The sequence below is a fragment of the Paramisgurnus dabryanus genome, chromosome 24 (genome assembly GCF_030506205.2).
Source record: "Paramisgurnus dabryanus chromosome 24, PD_genome_1.1, whole genome shotgun sequence".
In the NCBI taxonomy this organism is placed as follows: Eukaryota; Metazoa; Chordata; class Actinopteri; order Cypriniformes; family Cobitidae; genus Paramisgurnus; species Paramisgurnus dabryanus.
In genome coordinates this window covers 7,789,371-7,809,076 of record NC_133360.1, presented here as the reverse complement: position 1 = coordinate 7,809,076, position 19,706 = coordinate 7,789,371, and the positions used below count along the sequence as shown (strand labels likewise).

At 35.6% G+C, this 19,706-nt stretch overlaps 1 long non-coding RNA gene across 1 annotated transcript; it reads right to left on the bottom strand.

Moving 5' to 3' along the window:
• Nucleotides 1-6,128: 6,128 nt before the first annotated feature.
• Nucleotides 6,129-8,550, bottom strand: LOC135721433 (uncharacterized). Its single transcript, XR_010521488.2, has 3 exons — nucleotides 8,439-8,550; nucleotides 7,371-7,418; nucleotides 6,129-6,989 (listed from the first exon to the last, which is right to left on the bottom strand). It is a non-coding gene; the product is annotated as an uncharacterized lncRNA (long non-coding RNA).
• Between the last annotated feature and the right edge of the window lie 11,156 nt (nucleotides 8,551-19,706).

Genomic DNA, 19,706 nt, shown 5'->3' with positions numbered 1-19,706 from the left:
ACAGCTTTTGTACCTTTATTTCTAACAGTGTACTATTAATGCTATTGTGTTTATTGTGACTGTGTTATGTTTGGCTTTGATCACACAACTCACCAGTTATTGCAACATAAAGCACAGTGTTCAGTATGATGTATGCAGCGATCACAATCTGATGTGTTGTCTGCTGTTGGGGCTCAGTGCATTGTTTTGTTAGATTTTGGAAAGATTCTCGGTTTTGGAAAAACAAATATAGCTATATATAATACAATAAACTACTGTATAACTGAAAGGAAAACACTCAAGAAAGGTTTACTGTGATGATATTTGAAAGACCTGTGGTGTAAGTCTGACTCCATCACTGACTTTAAGAGCCATGCCTAGTCTTATACAGTATTCCTGATTTATCAATAGTTCAATCATTGATCAATAAGCTGTTTTTGCCTTGTTCTTTTTGAATTTGTGGTCATATTTAGGATTTTTATTTTCTCTCATTGTGCACATTATCTTCAAGGATCTGGAAGGTTCAGTAAAAACCAATTAAAACAAACTGTTGATGAGTTAAACTCTCTGTAGATTGAGACCACAAAATAATTAAGATCCATGACAAGATCACATAAACAAACATTTACACTGAATAAGGGAAACTTACAGAGGAGTGAAAGCTGTGCGCTGCCTGCTTACTGACTCGTTGAAGTTAAGTCAAGGTTGAATTTGCATTAACCACATAATCAGTTATCCTGAACTGAACTGCTGTTTATTTACTAACTATTTACAGTATTTTAGCTTAAAGTTAAATAAAATATGCATCAATGTTTGCAAGCCTACCAGTTTTAATCAGTTTGAGTCAGTGAGTCATGACGTTATATATGCCTTGAGATTTTATTAAAGATTATCAATTGCATTTTATTTTTCAATTGTTGAAGGAAAGATGCATTGCAAATGAAACAAAAGAGTTTTAATTTTGACTGAAAAAACCTTCAATAGTTATATACAGTAAAAAAGTTAAATAAAAATTAAAGTAAATGTTATTCAGTTGCTTTCCACAAGCAGGTTTGGTTTAGCAAAGAATAAATTTAGTCCATTTGAGACAAAAACGCAATCAAAATGTTTACAATAAGTTCAAATACGGTTTTTTTTTTTTTGTAGAAAATAGTACTAAGTAATTACTGTTGTGAACGGATGGTTTTTTTGTGATATTTTTGCCAATAAATAAAACGCAAAAACGTAATTTCAAGAGACTTCTCTTTAAAAAATCCCTGAGCGAACAAGAGGGACTTTAAATTTGTCTCTTTTTCTTCTTCTGTTGTTTTATGGCGGTTGGAAAACCAACGTATGGTGCACTACCACCACCTACTGAACTGGAGTGTGGAGCACAGCCCTATTTCTTTAACAAATTTTATAATGGCTTTATACTTCCTCCATTGCTTTGTACATTTTAAGTTTCTATGCCCAATAATTTCCCAAATAAGATTTATTCTTTCATTTTTATAGACATGTAATTTCTACATTTACCCATTGCATGTTTTCCTATATTATAACGGGAATTATTTAGTCCACTTCATTAGCACATGCATTTGTCTCTCTTTTGTTTTCCATTTAAGAAAAAAAAATCCATTCATAATAGTGATAGGGGATTTCAAAGCTGCGTTCTGAAGCCTCGAAACATTTACGAATCGTTTGTTTCGAATCATGAGTTCGGAGCGTGTTGCAAACTGGCCAATTTACGTGATTTTAGCTAACGAGGCTTCATCACAACGTGAAACTCCGATGGTTCACCACCAGGGGGAGTTAATCACAATTGACCAGTGTCTAATATGTAAAGGTGAACTCGTGTCACTTTTATTATGAGTTCATAAAACATTCATCATTCGGACTGCTAACACTACAGTTTGCCTACATTTGTTTAATGACGAACATGTGCATAATTAAAATGGGGAGTTTTAATGATATGTTTGTCCACAATAAAACTAAAACTAAAAACACATAATACACTTTTACTTAATGTATTAATCAAGTTAAATAATTTATGTATCTTAAAACATTTTTTAATCTTGCAATTATTTTTTAAAGGTGTAAAATGTTAGGACTGAGATCGTGTTGGTTTTCTGACGTTTTCGCCAGGAGGTGGCGCCATATTTATGTGTTTCGAGCGCTTCGAAAGAGTGAATCATTTGTCGAAGCAATCGGTTCCATTGATTCGAAGCTTTGAAAAGGCTTTGAAATGTATAATAATTCATACGTTTTATTACAATAATTACATTATTTAGTTTCTATTAGAAGCAAGAATTTCACTTATGTACCACATTTGATAGTTCTCTGACACAAATGGTATGTACATAGGAATAGATTTTTTGATAATTTTATAAACACTTACCAGAGATGTAAAGTTTGGTTCCATTGCCGAGCTTTAGAGCTTGTGAGTATAGTTTTGCACAGTAATATATCCCTAATTCATTTATTGTTATATTACTAATAAACAAACGACTGTAAGTTTGTAATGAATATTTGTTTTTGAGTCTTTGATCAGTAAACAAAGCTGAGGTAGAGTCTGATGTAAAAGTACGAAATATCATCACTAGAGAGTCTGATGGTTTCATGTAAAGCCAATGAATGTCTTTAAAATCAATATCACAGAATAACGTCACATTTCCTCCTAACATCACTTGTTTATTAGTTAAACTGTCTCTGTAGGTTGACAGCACAGCTGCAGATCTATGAAGAGAACCACACAAACATCATCCACATTTTATCTAATACACTGTGGTTAACCTTACTATTATAACCAGTCCTGGCCTCAAGATAATGACAGAATGACTTACAGAAGTATAAAAGCGGTGTATCCTCATTCTGTAATTGTTAAACTTTAGTGAGATGCAGTGACATAGTGGAAATTATAAAAAAGACTTCTTCAGTATTACAGGAAGTCAACTATTATTAGCTTATAGGGTGTTGAACAAAACCACAGAACATCTGAAAACATGTATTAAGAACCCACTTTCAGGCTTTAATACAATTCAGTTGCGACAATATTGACTCACATGTAATGTCATTGTTTATATTGTTTTTGTGAAACTGATACATGATAAGAAGGTTAACTATGACCCTATCAGGAAGTTTTTTTTTAAATAAAAACATTGAAGGAAACCAGATCATATTGTCCTAATGTCAGTGTCATTGTATTTATTACTGACGTTGACTGAAGTTGAGCATTGTAAGGGAAAAACCATCCGTTTGGCCCGACTATTTTACTGACCTTTCCTGTTTTGTTTCGATGGGTGGTTTTAGCTCTGACACTTCACACTGGTGTCCCTCAGGGATCAGTTTTAGGCCCTCTTCTTTTAATACTTATTCATCTCCATTTGGGCATCTTCTGCGATCGCTTGGCCTTAAAGAGCACCTATTTTAAGATTTAAATTTTTAAACATCCTTTGGTGTGTAAGTGTGTATTAGTACATGTTAACGATATTCAAAAAGTACATACCCCAAAGAAAATGATGACTTAAGTTATCGTCTCCAATGTTCTAGGACTACAATGAACACTTGGATTGTAGTAGGCTTGTTGCAATAGTCGGTGAAACGGTGATTACCGGTGCTTCAGCCTCTCACCGGTTAGATCACTTACCCACCCCGACACCGTCTTTCACCGTCGTTTTGATATTTTCTTGTAATTAAATCATTTAGTTTCGTTAGAGAGAGCAAACACTTACAACTGTATGTGTCTGCTGTCTGAATCCAGAGCAGCGGCTGCGGGTGTCAGATTTCATTAATTCCTCAGACTGCGGCAAGCAGACGATGGCAGAAGCCGCGTGCTTACTCGTTTTTGTTATAAGATGCATATATGATGTTTAATGTAGGCGAGATCGTTTTGTTGTTGTGTTTTTCATTAATAATAATAATAAACCCATCATTCAAGCAGCACTTTATGGAGGAATAGCCGGTTGCTCTGCTTGGGACTGGCGGGTTTCTGTCAGAAGTATCTGTGCACATTGACTCAAGCACCTAAACCGGCTGTTGCACTCGTATTTACACGCAAATTCATACGCGATTTAACGCAGCGTACGCAAGGGCTGGATTTAAACAAAAGTTGCATCTAATTCAAAAGTGAAAGTAAAATGCACACTTCTGTCCATTTATCCACTTCTGTCCACTTCTGAAACCGGTAACACCGGGTTTGTCACGCGCTGATTAACCGGTTGGAAAATTCTGTCACCGCAACAACCCTAGATTGTAGGCAACAGTTTACTTCCTGGGATTGGTGACGTAGACAAGACGACATTATCATAGTTCTAATGAACGCTCTGAAATCACCCACAATCCTATGCGCGAAGCGCTGAAAGCACACCTTTTTACTGACGCAATGACGTGCACTTGCTAGCCTGTTCCATTTACGTGTTCTCCGAATGCTAAAGAGGAGCCTCGCCTAGCTTCTGAAAGAAGTGACTTGGAAGGACCAGTCCTGCTGTTTCGAGTGCGTTTGTAAACTCTTGTTGGGCGTTTAAGCGATTAAATATGTTGAGTAGATGCTGTTTCTTATTAGATGCGAGGGCAAAATAGCACTTCATGGCCTTCCACAGAGGACATCAGGAAACAGTGGTTAGAATTTATGTTTAATACAGTTCCGGCACAATCCTGTCAGAAGTTGTTTATAGGTTCACAGCATTTTTACAATGACTGTTTCATGAACTGTAACGAATTTGAAGCTGGATTTGTGCAACCTCCTGAAAGTTAGATCACCGTGCACTTCTGGATCACAGGCTGTAAGTATCCATTTTTTGGTTTATCTTTTACGTTACCGGAGCTTAACGTTATGTGCGTGTAGAGCTAAGCTTGCAAGCAAATTTTTTTGTGTTGTAAGATTGTATTTCATAAACCACGTACCATATTTACTCACATTTACTCTGTAAAGTTTGTTCTCATGATCCAAGTCAAGAAACTCTGAAACTCTAAGTACAGATTATTTGTTTTTATGTATTTTACTGTTGTATTTACTTTCTTAGATTTTGAATCAAAGTAAACACATCATGTGTGTTGCTAATGTTGGAGCATGTAATATGTAATACATGAACCTTTTAATGAATAGTCAAACGATTTATAGTCAGTGTACCCTATTGTTATAATATGTCTTTTTAATTAATTACATGTTTGTTTTATTTGTCTATTTCCTCGAATCACAGCAGGACACATCCTTCTACATTGTAGGCAGCAGTAGATGTGATGTATAATGCCAAACATGCAACATTACTGGGCACACAGTACAAGGAGTCAGACTGGCATATGCATATATAGTGATACTACTTCCAGTCTTAAATGTATTTTGGATTAAAATATGGATGAATAATAACTTTCTTTGCTTGAATGGTGGGGAAAACTAAGGTTATGCTCATAGGTTCCCATCATCGAATTCACAAAGCGGCTCCACATTGTTTATTGATGCCTCTGTAAGTAAAATGAGACTCAAAGTAAAATGAGGAATTCTGATGTACTTTTTGAAACCAGCCTCACTTTTTATCCTTTTGTCCAGTGTACTGTGAAGGCATCCTTTTCCATCTCAGAAATATAGCTAGATTATGCCCAATGCTAAACTTATATGTCGCTAAAAGGCAATTTCTGTTATCTGATTCTATTTTTTAATTTAAGTACTTTAAATAGTGTCAGGATATTCCCAGGGAACACATACTAATAAAACGTATAGATGCACTCTTACGTCGCCATTGATTAAAGCATCTGCCAAATGCATAGATATTATGTTAAATGTAACTTAGACCTGGTGAAGGTACTGAATGTATTAACTATAGCTTTATTATAAATTAATAACTAATATACATACACTCTTAGAAATGAAATGTTGTATTTAATTAAGTAAGTTATGTCAACCGGTCCCACAAAACTTAGTTGCTTAAATGTTAAAGGTTATATACAATTCATTGTAACATAATGTTTTACGTAAATCGCTTATAACTGTGTTAATTAAATGGTACATCATACACTTATTTTGAATAAATGTAAATTATTGTCTTGAATTTAATGACGATAGCTTGAACTAACATGACCTGATTAAGTTCAATTTATTAAACTGAAATAAGGTCAAATAAAAACTACTTAAGTCACTTTAATTAACTTTATTCAACATTGAATAGACATCATGACTGACTAAATGTTTTGCCAAAGCAAAATTTACATACAAATACAAAAGGTACAAATAAAATTTAAGACACTAACATAAACCCACTTATAAAATTCAATTAGACCAATATAAATAAAAATTCAAAAGTATAAAACTTGTATGTGAAGCTTTTACCATCTGACAATGTTCAATGTATGTATAATGTTTATGTAACAAAAACCCCCACCTTGAATTATTTAAGATTTCTACATTAAAAAACAAACCAGTGCATGGCGTACAATTTAATATATATTGATCCAATTAGAAATCACCAAACAAATGCCAATTACTGCAACAAACATAATGTCTTTAGATTACTGGATGTTTTGTCTAGCAGCAGTCCAAAATACAAAAGAACTGAGCCTCCCCAAGCAAGTCGATGACCAACTACAGTCTTGTCTGCTTTAGGTGATCTTATCACATGTAATGGCAATTATTACAAACAGTCATTGATCGCAGCTTTATTTTGTATAGCAGCAGTCCAAAAATAAAGTAATGGTCAACAAAAGTCTTTTCCAGTCTTATCTGGTACAGGTGAGTTTACTCATGCAGTTTGTTTTTGAGGACCTAGTGGAGAGCTTGTTCCCATCCAATTCCATTAACACTTTCTGAAAAAATTCGAAAGTGTATCCTTGGGATAACTCAAGTTTAAACAGTACATCAAGCCAAACAGGACTGCACATCCAGTTGCAATCTCTCTTAGATCTTGCAGTACTGTGCATTCTTCAATGCCAACGCCAACATCCTCAGGTGGATCTGTAGCATCTGCTCCATCATGTCGAACAATGTAGACACCCAAAGCCACTCTCTCCATTTCTGTCATTCCATCAATAATATCCTCGATAGCCTATGACAAAGAAAAAGACCCATTATTAATTACGCATCATTACTAGTAACAAACCCAAAATATGTTAAGTCTACAATTAGAGAACACAATACTCATTCCCAAGAAGTATGTTTGCTTATTATTTTGCCTGTCTGTTTGAATAAGGCAGATTGTTTATTTGACTTAACTTTACAAAATGTTATAATGTAAAAATTGTTTGCCATTATGTATTTTGATGATTTACCGGAATAATAATTAATAATAATAATAATAATAATTAATAGTTTTAAGTGCTTTCCAAGTGTTGAATGAGCATGGGCATTCATAGTATGTGCATGGATATCTGGAGTGTCCCTGGCCATAATGGCCATGGTTCATTTATAGTGTTTTAGTAATTGGTACCTTGTAGATTCACTTTCAGAACACTGTTTACACCTCCACATTCAGAGCCTAAAAAAAAGCATAAAAGTGTTAATGATACAGAGTCCCTTCCAAATCTACAACAATTATATTTTGAGCCACTGGCTCATCTCATGGCTGGTTCACAGTGCATGGGTGCCTTAATGCCTGGTTCAGATTACATGATTTTGCTCGATCTGTTAGATGTAGGGTCTTGCAGAGACCGGTGTCAGGACGCAAGATTCGATCGTTTCATCTCGTATACTCTAGTGTGTCATAGAAGGCGACAACCTACGTCGCATCTGTGATGCTTCAGATGCAGGCAAAAGACTAGGTTTAATTTTTTTCTGTCCTCCACAACGGGTTCTGTCAAGATTGAGTGAGTGACAGTTTGTGTGCAAGTGAACAAGTGTGTGTACGAGTGAGTTAGCAACAGCAAATGTGCACGAGTGAGCAAGTGCGTGCGCGCGCACGAGCGAGCGACAGTAAGTCTGCGAAGAGAGTGTGTGTGTGTGTGTGTGACAGTGAGTGCACGCAACTGTGTGTGTGTGCGCGCGCGCGCAACGTAAGTGAGTGTGTGTGAGTTGAGAGTGTGTGCACGCGCTAAGTGTGTGTGTGTGTGTGTGTGTACACACGGTTCTTTTGTATGACTTTGCAACATGCACAAAGGAAAGCACATGTCTCAATGAACATCTCACGTCTTATATATTTTTATTCTGCTATTTATTCCATTCAATTTATGACGCATTAATCACGGATGGCAGTGAAGTTATTTATAGTTTTTTCGCTAACACGTATTTAACAAGCTAACGTTACTCACATTACAACACGGCTCAGCCCAGTGTATCAGCCATTGCGTTGCGATAGTTTTTTTAAATGAGATCTTGGTAACTTTAACTTAACAAAACTGTCTAGAAATCATTTGGATGGTTAAACAACCTGTTCTATCGATCGTGTTTTTTTATAACTCCGTTATACCCCATCACTGACGGCTACGCGCAAAAAAAACCATTATCTCTTGTAACAAGTGTACAATCGTAAAATATATTACTAAAAAAAAGTTATACTTACCAAATCGTTTATGGATGACAACAGATTCAAAGTTGTACGTTGACAGTTGGAAAATACCATCCATGTCTCGTCTTCTCTGCATGTGCAATTTCTACGGAAAGCGATTTAGGACAATCTTCAACCGTTTGTAGGTTTAAAGTGATCTGGTTACATTGGTTTTAATCTGTTACATTTTTTAGACTTAAAATTTTATACTTTTAATTTAATGCAATGAAACTTGCTTATTTTTACTGTATAAACATAATACTTTTAGTAATTTTAACATAAAACCAGTATTTAAATTTAACTACACGCATGCCTCATTTCTAAGAGTGTATATGACTTTAACAAGGAAACCAGGAAGAATCTGAAGGACAAAGATAAGGCAAAACTGCATAGTTTCAGTTCTCTTCAGACTCCAACAAACAACTGATAATAACTAAAGCCTTAACAGACAAAGATTAAAATGTTGATTATCTGTAGTTTCTGTTTTTCAACATTCATACCTGACAGGGGTCACTTCATTTAGTTTTCTGAGAAATAACACTAGTCCATGTGACAATACTTGACTAAAAACAAAATCAATTCATTGAAATGGCTCAGAAAAGCCTTTTGTCTGTTGTATATTCAGCATATTCATGAAGGTTTGCTGGCATCAGGTTGGTCTACCTATTTACAGCATGAACAGAATTTACATAGGCCTAGTACCTCTACAGTCATAGGTATAAGTGATTAATAAGCTAAGTTTGGGGTATTAAAGGGGTGAGAAATGGAAAATAACATATTATTTTACTGTAAGTATTTTATAACTATACATGTACCTATTGTTATATTGTAATAATCTGACCCAAGCTTCACATGGTTGATAAGTGTGTGATGCCATGCGCTTTTTCTGTGTTCTTCGTCATACACGCTTGTTGAAGATGCATAGAGCGACTGCCTTCGGGACTTAAAGTCAAGACAGACACAAAACGCTGTAAAACTATAACTGTAGAATTCTGAGGCGTTAATGATATCAATTAAAACAATATATATACATAGACTGACATTGCAAAGTGACCTGAGAGATTTTATTTTGGAATGGATTTGAACAAATAATGGACATAGGCTACTCCTCGCTTGTAAGTCACGGTCTACTAGCCTACTGCTGTAAATACATAAATGTAAAACTGCTAAATATTGCATGAAGTGCTGTAATAAGAACATACTGTTACTAATACAGTTAATAAGAAAGTTTATCATTTACAGTCACATTTAAGCGTTTCTAGACTGTTTGAGCGACAAAGACGCTAAGTGAACTGTTATCGGAGCGCATACGTGAACAAACTCAAAAACCCACACACTGAAATGCGCGTTTCAAAAATCACGCAAACACATAATTTCTTTGGGCTTGATAGGAGATATACGCACACACTATCTTGTAATACCACAGTCTCTGCAAGTATTCTCATAAAAACAGTTGTTTATTATAAGCGAGCAGTTGATCATACAGTATGTGTCCGTGTATAGATCAGCGCTTCTCCACCGGTGTTAAAGGGACAGTTCCTTTTATAAGAAATGCTTATGTTTGAGTCATTATGTTAATCAAACTACAGAAGACAAAGGGAAAATCACCTTTATAGCTTTAAAAAGATCAATTATATTTAATTTATAGAATGAAAACAGTGTTATGTTAATTTGATACTGCTTCTTTACCTAATCAATACTGTTAGATCTTACTTTATTTGTAACTTTGTTCTTTTCTATTTTATATGCTTGTAATTTCTTGATTTGTTCTTATTTTATTTTCCAACATCACTTTTTTGCTGATGTGAAAATTATTCAACCCATGACTCAAAAACCATAATGTAATTGATTTAACCAGTACTATATTGTAAAATGAAGTAATTTTAAATAACATGTAGGCCTTCAGGTCCACCCTATTCCAAGGCCAACTCAGTTAAAATCTATGACCTTGTGACTGATGGTCAGATTATGGCAAAATAAAATGATTGCGGATGTAAAATAGTAAGGGAATGCTACTACAGCCCTTCAAATTTATCAACCCATTTAATTAAACATGGTTTCGATTACTAGTCAAATGTTTCTGCGCACGTGTGGGGGTGTCGGGGGATGTTGGGTTCCTTTCTTTTTTTTAGTCCTTGGCCAATCACATGCCTGAAGAATAAAAAAGTTAAGTTACAGCATGTCCCCTAATGAGGCCATAATATTTATTCTGGAGGAGTCCCCCCACCTTCCTGCTCCATCAGAGGCCACATCGCCCCTCGAGCACCCTTCTCACCTCTTTCACCCCTGACCCGTTTTCATGCCTGATATTACCCACATGCGTGCAAGGGCCCTTCCATTGCTGCTTTCAGCTTTAATATTATTATTATTATTTTTATTCTAAACATTGTTTTAAGTAATTTCTGTTATCAGGTTCTTTTTTTATTGAAGTACTTCAAATCCCAGGGACATGCTGTCAGGATATTCCCAGGTAACACATACTTAAAAAACGTATAGACGCACTCTTAAGTCGCCATTGATTAAAGCATCTGTCCAATGATGTTATTTTAAATGTAACTTCGAACTGGTGAAGGTACTGAATGTATTAACTATAGCTTTATTATAAACTAATAACTATATGACTTTAACAAGGAAACCAGGAAAAAAATCACAAAATCTGAAGGACAAAGATAAAGCAAAACTGCATAGTTTCAGTTTTCTTTAGACGCCAACAAACAACTGATAATAAATAAAGCCTTAACAGACAAAGATTAAAATGTTGATTATCTGTAGTTTCTGTTTTTCAACATTCATACCTGACAGGGGTCACTTCATTTAGTTTTCTGAGAAGTAACACTAGTCCATGTGACACACATGATTCGATAAGCAAGGTAATGAGCCTCCACATAGAGCATTGGACTGCCAGAACCCGGCATTCATGACTAGATATAAATACAAAACAAGACTCTTTGGCAGGATCCTGACAGACGATACCCAAATTTACATCCATTCTAAAGCTGGAGAAGAGATTGATGCTTTTTATTTTTCTAGCTGTATTTCTGAGATTAAAATATGGATAAATAATAACTTTCTTTGCTTAAATGGCGAGAAAACTGAGGTTGTGCTCATTAGTTCCTGTCATTGAATTCGCAAAGTGTCTCCACTGACTTTGTTTATTGATGGCTCTGTTCAAAGTAAAATGAGGAACCCTGGTGTACTTTTTGACACCAGCTTCACTTTTTAATTCATTTGTGGTCTCATGCCTGGACTACTGAAATGCAGTTTTAGCTGGAGTTTTTAAAATATGTTCAGAATTCTGCTGCCCGGATCCTGACGGGAACTAAATTCGATCATATTACTCCAGTTTTGAAATCTTTACACTTGCTCTCGGTCAGGTTCCATGTTGATTTTAAGGTCATGATGTTAAGGCATTGCATGGCCTAGCTCGGCATTACGTATCTGGTCTATTAACTACTTATTCTCCAAATCGCAGCCTGCGCTCCTCACAGTTTAATCTGTTAACTGTTCCACAAACACACCTAAAATCTAGGGTGACAGGGTTTGTCTGTTCATGCTCATACACTTTGGAACTCTCTCTCTCTTAAACTCAGGGAAGCACAGACTCTCAGAATTGTTAAACATTTTTTTAACTTGCATGTGATCGTTTTATAGTTATTTTTATTAATGTTATTGCTTTTGTTTTATTAATTTTTACTTGTATTTTCCGGTGTATTGTGATTCAATGTACAGTGCTTTTGAGAAGCTGCTTTTAACAATATCAACATATATTTACACACTTAAATTCCTATCCCCACTGTTCACTGTTTTTCTTAAGGCCATTGGGTGGCGGTGCACATGCGTGCGAGGGCCCTTCCATCGCTGCTTGCAGCTTTAATGTTATTACAGTTTTTTCCAATTGCTAAATTCCAAAAGCCCAAACACATCAACGTTTTTCCTATTTAAGACGAGTAGTTATACGAGCCAATTTGGTCGTACAAAATAAAGCGTAGCGCTTTTCTAAGCGGATTTAAAAGAGGAACTATATTGTATGGCGTAATAGCACTTTTGGGAGTTCTTCAACTCGCCTGAAAAATCCGCTCCCCTTCTCCTTCTCATAATGGGAGAGGGAGGGTGTTACAGCGCCGAGTTGAAGTACTCCCAAAAGTGCTATTACGCCATAAAATATAGTTACTCTTTTAAATCCGCTTAGAAAAGCGCTACGTTTTATTTTGTACCACCAAACTTGGTCGTGTAACTACTCGTCTTAAATAGGAAAAACGTTGATGTGTTTGGTCACTTCTAACTTTATCTCTGAGTGGTACCATTAAATGAATGGGGCTAAGCTAAATGCTATCGAAGTGTCGCAGCGCGCTCCAGCGCATACGTGCACGCACACAGATGATAGAGGGATGTATCAACTCTTCTTAGTTAAGGTAATAACATATTTTAATATTGAAAATGAGTAGACTATTCCTTTAAAAAGAACAGGCAACACATGTCTTGAATGCTTTGTCCAAACTTTATTTTACTCTGTGCAATCCATTTAAACATGTGCAACAGTTTCTTTAAAACATTGCTTGTTTTTTTATACAGTAAAAGGAAACTGAGACTGTCATTTACCATAATATTTTACCTCATTTCTTGAATTTTCATGTTCAACAATCACTGTAAAACTTAAACTGAAAACTAGTGTTGAGTGGTTCTGGGCAGTAAATATTTCATATTACAAATATTCAAAAAAACATTCACGAAAATGTTCAATATCCATCAACTTTTGAAAAAATATTATTAAAACTGAGAAATTAGTTAAAATAGGCCTATTACATTTTACATGTTTGAACATTTTACTATTTTTCTGAATTGCTAAAACAAATTTTTTTGAAACCATCATTTATTTTCTCAAAACCTTAAACACAAATCAAAATTTTCAAACAAAATTCAGGTCAATGAATAAACAACCCGCACCGACTGGCGTTTTTAACTTACCAGCCCGCTACTCACACCGCAAAAAATGTAAAATAAATATTGTACACGACCCACTCCCTGGCCCGCATTTTGTTAAAGTAGTAATTGTTTAAAATAGTTACAGTTTTTCTGACTTGCTAAAAATTTTTTTTTAAACCATCACTCATTTTCTCAAAACCTTAAACACAAATCAAAATTTTCAAACAAAATTTAGGTCAATGAATAAACAACCCGCACCCGACACACTTTTTAACTAACCTGCCCACAACTCGGACCCCAAAAAAATTTAAAATACATATTGTACCCGACCCGCTCCCTGGCACGCATTTTTTAAAGTAGTAATTGTTAAGTTAAAGTTTTTCTGAATTGCTAAAACACTAAACCCCAATCTCTGAACCAAATTCATTGTGGCCTTTAAAAGCAAATCAGTTTTTTCCCTTTACTGTTGACTACAGGAGGTACGGTATGATAGAACAGAAAAAGTTTTACAGTATTGATCTTGATCATTATTGAGAAGCTTTCCTCTTCCCCCAGTGGGTCCCAAATACATATGCATTACTGTATGACCTTATTTACATGTCATGTGAGAATAGAAACAATCCATGTAAAATGCAACACTTACCAGTTGGTTTGATGAAAGATGCATATAATGGAGGCAACCGTTGACCGCCTCAAATTGGGCTGCACTCTTTCACTAGCCTCGCTTAAAGCCCTTTTCACACAGATATTCCATAAGATACACGGGACAGGCATCCTGGAATTTTACGGGACCGCTTGATATTTTATTCATTCACACTGCCAAGTTTACACGGCATCTGATGGTCCCGGAAAGACACGTGACATGTTGAAAGTCCCGCCCTCTCTTCTACGCAGCGTCTGAAGTTTGCATATTATTTATTATTTCTCTCTCCAGAAACAACTCGCGTGCATTTTTGTTTATGATAAGACTACAAAGGAGCGCGTGAATGCACAGTTCTATTCTGGTGAATGATCTCAGCTTCAGAGTGGATATTTGACAAGCTCCCTGATTTCTGCTTTGATACAGTTTTCAGACATTTCTCATTGTGATTGTTTATATGCATTTAAAACCCGCATTTTGAGGAGCTGAACAATATATCTCATTGGGATGACATGCGGGTATTTTCATTTATTATAGCTCAAATGAGCACGTGACGCGATATTCTTTTATGCTGCTGAATGATCTCCGTTTCAACGCAGTAAGTAACGAGCTAACTTACCTGATATCCGCTTCAGTCTAGTATGCTGACATTTCTCGTAGTGAATGTTGTAAATCCCTGATTTCAAAGAGTTGAACCAACTTCATGTTGCCATGACACGCGCGTCCTCACTACGGCACGTGCGTCATTGTTTATGCGTCTCATATATCATTTCCTGATAACTGCTTCAATCTAGTTTGCAACATTTCTCGTGGTGAATGTTTATATACATGTTATCTCTCGTTGTAAGGAGCTGAACCATAACTTGTGTTGTGATGATGACGCGCGCGTCCTCACTTCGACACGCCCTTTATGGCATTCTTGTTCACACAGAGGGTTACCCGCGTATCTTACTAGGTCCTCTTTCCGGCAACGATCCCAGAAGATTAACGGAACGAGTTTTTGTTCACACAGACGCTTGTCTGGCAATTTTACGGGTATTTTCTGGGACCAGAGGTCTGTGTGAATGAGGTTTTAGTGAAATCAGTGAAGAACTATGTTCTTGCAGCCCTTGGAATGCCACCACCACACATTCTTACACCTCTACATTGCCCTCTACTTGGGTCTGCTCTTCTCCCTGGCCCTCCTCCTCTCACACACTCCTCACATGTGCAAGCACTAATTGCTTACAGTTTTTTACGATTGGTTACACAAAAAATCTTTTCATGTCACACGATTTTCAAAACCTCTCACTCAAAGTGTAAAACTACATGCCAAATCTTCAAAACCATAAGCTATTTCTCAGCGTTTGACTCAGTTTTCAATTGCATAAAACACTTTTTTCAAAACACTACACACAATTCTCTACCTAAAACACAAAGATCTATGAGGAAGTCACTTGCTTTCCTTTTCCAAACACAACCAATCAAAATGCTACACTTACTCACCAGGTCACACAGACACACTCCTCACATGTGCAAACACTAAATGCTTTACTGATCACTAACCAATCACTGCTTTACTTTACAGTAGAATAGATATGCCTATAAATAGGTCAAAGGTCACTGTTTTGTCAATCTGCACCCCCCCTGCCAATTCCTGGAACAGGACCCCACACACAATTTACTGTATTCTACTGTAAAGAATATACTTTTGGTTTACATGTTTATAGTTTTGTTGTATGCTAATGTATACAACAGTTATATTTGGACTAATAAATATTTTCTGTTTCTACATTGCATTGGCGTCTCCGGTGTACTTTTTACCCCTCTCGGCAGATTACTTTCATTGTAGAACATTGTATTGAAATGTAGATATAACCCATGAAAGACCAAAGAGCTTTAGATTTAGAACAGCAGTGTTTAGATGGTATATCCAAAATGTATTATTATGAAAGAAGTATTTGCCATTTGATGCAAATGCTTCATTCTGACATGTGTTTATGACATTTTGAATGCAGTGTTGCATTTTGATGGCGATGTGAGCTACTTTGCATTTTGTGTGTGCAGTTTTGAGAATTGTGTGTAGAGTTTTGAAAAAAGGAGACTTAGTTTTGAAAATGTGTGGAAGCAATTGGTAAAAACTGTAAATACTACGAAAACAATCCATAATTTTATTGGGAAGTATAGCTTGTCTGTTAAGAAAATGTAAGCATTGTGGAAATGTGTTTAGTGACTGCATATTGTGTGAAAACGACATGAAATGTGTGAATTGTATGGCCACAAAAGATGGATGCTTTGCTAATTGTGTTTAGAGTTTCGTAAATGTGACAACTGGTTGGAAAAACGCTTGTTAGGGACTGAAAAAACTGTAAGAGCACTTGCATTATTATACTACATGTATCAACATACAGTGCGCGATTCGATTCTTTACCGAGAACCGTTACACCCCTGCCTCTCAGAGTTTTTCCAGTCCACACCATTGGTAAAAAAAATACCATTAGACAAAAGTGTTTACAATTTTGAGGTGTGTTTGCTTGATGACAACTGTGTTGTAGTTGTGTTTAACTTTTGCCTGCCTGTGTTTGGCATTTATAAAACAAGTGCATTGCAGGGTAAAATATGAGTTTTAGTGAGAAGTTTGTGTTTAGAGTATTGCAAAAAGAGTGCATGATTTGACAAATGTGTTTAGGCCACTATGAATTTGATTCAGAGTTTGGGTTTAGTGTTTTAGCAATTCAAAAAAACTGTAATTTCAGTGATACAAAACCCATTAAAACCCCAAAAAACAGCAATCCTATGCAAAAATATTTACTTTTTGTAACTTTTTTGAGTTTCCGCACTACTTTCTGTATCCAACTGGTGTAATAGCCTCCTCTATTTCTCATCACCATATCCTCTATACTCCTGATTATATTCTGAACCTGAACTGTGTTGTTTCTGTAGCTGTCCTGACTTTGATTCCAGTATTTATTATCAATGACATGACAGCCACCTCCACACCTATCAACAAAACTCCTCAGTTCTTCATTATGATCAAGAATATTATCAATTGTTTCATAGGGCTCAAGCTCATTCCCTCGAGTAAACACAATCACTGAATATTTTAGAGCTATTTCTCCAAACAAATCAATCATGTATTTTAAAACATATCGTTCTCGTTCTGTGAATCTGCCAACTCTAAAAACAATGATGAATGCATGAGGTCCTGGAGCACACATGTTGATGCATCTCAGGATTTCTCTTTTCAATGTTTCCTCACTCATTCTGGTGTCAAAAAATCCAGGTGTGTCAATAACAGTGATTCTGTGGTTAAACCTTTCTCTGGTTACTGATTTACATTCATATGTTTCTGAAGAGGATGCATGAGAGGCAGTGAAAACTATTTCACCAAGAATTGTGTTCCCTGTGCTGCTTCTTCCAAATCCAGTTCTTCCCAATAACACAATCTTTAATTCTTTCTTCTGTGTTCCTACGGAAAGAGTATAAAGATTATAACTTCAACCGCTGACTAATAAAAAACGTGTATATAATAATATATTACAATACAATATATTTTTTAAATCAGTATAACGTAAGAGCTGTAATAAACAGGATCTGTGCATTATTTTACCATTACATTTGGTTACTGTATGCGCCAAGACACATAAAGATGTGATTGAAAATCAGGGTTATTTAACCAAATATTCACTTATGAATTGTTCCCAAAATACATGCCAATATTAAGCAGAAATGTTTTTAGTAGTTGACAGAATAAAACAAAAATTACCATTTTACTAAACATATACTTTTAAAAAACATTTACACAAAAACAGTGCTACACTGTGGTGGTTCACTGGCACTTAATTAAAGGGGAACCATTTTAACTGCCATATAGCACCTGTGTAGAACCATACTGTGCTCCGTACAAACATAATGGTGCTATTAGGGGTTGGTAAAATCATTCCCATATGATTATAAGCTTTTAGTGCAATTTAGCACCAATTTTTTTGAGCGTGTAGAAAAACTGAAAACAGTCTTCTGAAAACAAACTTCAAAGATGAAACTCTTCAGTGTCAGAGTCTTCCCTTGTGTTGGTTTTCTCCTCATGTTTCATAGTCATCACCTGTTCCTCGTAGTGTTGTCTATGGCAGCCTGTTTTAGTTTTAGTCTAGTCTTTTTGTCAAGGTGTCATTTTAGTTTTTATTAGTTTTGGTCACGTTCATATAGAGTGAGGCTAGTGACCAGTTGGGTGACCAGACGTCCCAAAAAATTTGGGACATATATTCGGGACAGACGACTCTGAACAGGTTCACGCACACTTTTGGGGGAAAACAAACTAGACTTCCCATAGACTTCCATACAAAACAGCGGAACAAAGCAATGTTCGTAAACAGCCAGCAGGCGTAAATAACTTTAGAAATCACTCAGGTTAAACAGCCCACGTTCATAAGCACATCATAAGCCATCCGTTTGCACAGTAACACACGTCACAATTGATGGACATCTATACCCAGAAAGACACAGCAGTCCTTGTTAGTTCTTTATCATTATTACCTGTGCCCTGTTTAGTTCAGTTATTCTTGTGTAATTAATCCCTTATCTGTGTGCCAGTGTTTATCTGATCTCCCCTATGTAGGTTTGTGTTAGGAGTTACTCCTGCTTATCCTGTCATTCCTGTTTATTGTTTTAGTTAAAGTATATTATTATTTGATTATTTGCAGGCGTACCTTTACCTTTAATAGTATATTGGTGACATGAAAGGCATGTCAAAATACATCATTTTTTGATGTCTTTGTGCGTTATCAATTTTCTGTTATTCTGTGTTCATGCTATCATATTTGGAAAGGTGGAAATGAATGTGTAATAATAAAAGTTTGAACATAGTATCTTGAAAGGCTTTTGCACTGTTAATGCAATGCAACAGGTGAACATATAGATTAGTGAATAAGCCCACCTTTATCAAAACAAATAAAAGGTCTTTGTCTCTCTTATCTCTTGAGTCAGAAGAGAATTGAACTGAAATGCTGTTTTCCTGCATAGTTGCCTTAACTCTTAACTTGTATAATTGCTGTTTGTTGCAACTGAAACCTTCAGTACCTTTTGACAGCAGTATTTTAGTCAATTACATTTTTAATATTTGTTATTAAATCATACCTGTATTATACAAAGAACTATAGTTTAAATCTAACTAAACCTTGGCACCAAGTGTCATGTTCGTCCTACAATAAAGCTACAACAGTGTAACCACACATGACTGGGAAGTGGGAAGTTAATACCAAATATCTTATTTTATTCTTATTTGAAACTAAATGTAAGCTTTCATTTTATTCTTATATATGTCATTTTTCTTTTCACTCTACTTATATTGTAGTACCTGCAATTCCTGCCATCTTCTTAGGTCCTTGTAAGATGTTATACAGCAGATATATGAAGGTCCTTTAATTCTATTAAAATACACAGACATACAAACAGATTAATACAATTATACACCATCATAATAATTGTGATTTCTTGCATATTTTTAGTGACATTTTACCTAATTTACTGATTGAAATTATTGTATCAAAATGCACTTTATATTATTAGACACAATTCATAGATAGGAAAAAGCCTTTCCTTTTTTTTTAGAAATTGTCAATGTCAAACTATATCACAAGCAATGGAAGGCAAACAACAGAAAAATACCTGTCCAGACAGCTGCAAGCTGAAGGTGAAACCTCTTCAAAAGTCAAAAGCAAGAACATCTCGCTAAGAAGAGCTCC